The sequence below is a fragment of the Castor canadensis genome, chromosome 4 (assembly GCF_047511655.1).
Source record: "Castor canadensis chromosome 4, mCasCan1.hap1v2, whole genome shotgun sequence".
In the NCBI taxonomy this organism is placed as follows: domain Eukaryota; kingdom Metazoa; phylum Chordata; class Mammalia; order Rodentia; family Castoridae; genus Castor; species Castor canadensis.
In genome coordinates, this window is record NC_133389.1 from 19,848,751 (window position 1) to 19,851,235 (window position 2,485).

Here is a 2,485-nt window from a genome sequence, read left to right on the forward strand (position 1 = left end):
AGGAAATGATAGGTAATTGATGAACAATCTTTGCTTTTGCTGAGACCCCTCCCTGTGTCCTGAACACAGTTGGAAACCCCAGCTATTAATAAGCCTATGATTTTATCCTGGTTCAGGAAGGAGGGAAGGCAAAGAGATCTAGTAGGCTAGAGGAGACTGGGCCAGGATTGGGGAACTCAGCACTGGCCTGGTGGATCTCTGGAGAGAGCTCAAAGAGTCAAGAGAGAGGGCCTCAGAGATCTTTCCCACCTATGTCAGAATTTGGCTGAAGGCCTGCTCTATATCGCACTCTGCATTTTTCTCCTTGAGTTGAGGATGAATGCATATTTAGGGAATGCTGGATTAATCTGCTGAGACTGGAACTTTCCTAGGAACCTTGAGATGTCTCCATTGCATCAGCAGGAATAAGACAGCCTTACTTTTCCCAAAGGTAAGGCTCCTCTTCCTGAAGCCAAGCATAGAAAGGCATAAGGGTGGAGGAGAAGCAGGAAAGCTCTGTGTCACTATGAATGGGTTCTTAGTCCTCAGCCTAGAATTATGCTGAGCTGAAGATCTAAAAATCAGAGCAGAGGATTCTGGAAATCTGGGGAAACTGGCGACAGGGAGTTAGGAAGAAGAAAGGTGCCCCACTCATTAAGTGTGAACTATTTATAGTGACTTCCTTCCAAAGAGTACAGTATGGAAAGGTGGAGGAGGAACAGTAACTTTATGGCAAAGGAAACCAACGAACACTGCCTCAGCCAGATGAGCAAGATCAACATCAAGAGTGATAAGTCAGTTGATAGTATGTACCCTTGACGTGACGTCATGAGAATGGCTCTTCTGTGGTCACTCCCAAAACCCATAGTCTAATCTTGAGAGAAACATCAGACATGTCTCAATAGAAGGGTAGTCTAAAGACACCTGACTATACTCCTCAGATTGTCAAGATCACCCCAAGTACAGAAGGTTTGAGAAACTATCTTAGCCTGGAATAGTGTGAGGAGATACAGTGCCTAATTATAACATGAGATCCTGAAACAGGAAAAGTACAATAGGCAAAAACCAAGGAAATCTAAATAAAATGTGGACTTTAATTAATAAGGATGCGTCCGTATTGATTCGTTAGTTATAACAAATGTGCAATGCTCACATAAGATGCACATGATACTGAAAGGTGGTCGGGGGATATATATGAACTCTTCACACTGCTTTTCCAATTTTTCTGTAAATTTAAAATTTTATAACATTTAAAGTAAATGTTATTTGAAACTATAAAACTCTTAGAATAAAATTATTATGGTTTGAATATGAAATGTTCCTCATAAGCACATGTATTGAACACTTGGACCTCAGCTGGTGGCACTATTTGGGAGGTTCTGGAAACTTTAGGAGGTGTTGCCTAGTTGGAGGAAGTAGGTCACGGAGGGTGTACCTTTAAAGGTTTTATACCTAGCTTCCAGTCCCTTCCTCAATCTCTGCTTCCTGTCTTTCATAAGGTGTAGAAGTTCCTCTATCACCATGATGCTCTGCCCAAGTGCTTGGGTCAAGGGACCATGGACCGAACTCTCTGAAATGATGAGCCAAAATATGTCTTTCCTCCTTTTAAGTTGCTTTTCTCAGATATTTGGTCACAACAATGTAAAGAAAGCTAACAGGAAAATGTAGGTGTTAAGTTTCATGACCTTGGATGGTGTCTTAGCTATGACAGCAAAAGCCCAGCCATCAAGGAAGGTGATTTAAGATGGTGAGAAGAAGGAAGAACTGGGGCTTGAAATGAGCTGGGTACCTGGAGGAGAGCCTGAATCTACATCTGTCTCTCATGGCCTCCAACTTATGGATGTTGGTGCCCCACATGGAGCTGGAGTTGCCTGCCTTGGAATTGCAGCAGCTGAAGGAGGAGCTGAGACGGGGGCTGCAGGACGTACTGCTGCATCAAGCCACAGATTCACCAGGACATGTGCTGTCTGCAACAGCACAATGCCGGCACTACTGCTTTACCTCGGCCCTTTAAATCTTATGCAAAATGTCTTACAGCCCATACTAAGGCAACACTAAGCGGGAAGGACAGCTGAGACATAAAGATCTGAATACACACGGTTCTAACTGACTAGATGGCTTTAGCATCTTCTCAGAGAGCTCTCGGGTACAGTCCAAAATAGTGCATACCCTTGATATGATGCAATGAAAATGGCTCTTTTGTGATCCTCATATCCCTAGTCTAATCATGAGAAAAACATCAGACTTATCTCAGCAGAAGGGCAGTCTACAAAATGCCTGTGTGAGCATGGTCTAATCCTGAGTGGCTAAATGGCCCTGCGTGGTCCTTAGTCTCTCTCCCAGCCCTCTCTTGGATTCTTCCACTTACTTGTTACTTTGTTATTACTCTGCATGTTTACTGGTTTACATGCATCTTCATGCTAGTCACCTATAAGCTCCCTAAAAGCAAGGACTTTGTCTTATCTATTCGTGAATCCTCAGAAGCCAACAATCGTGGCGGTGATGG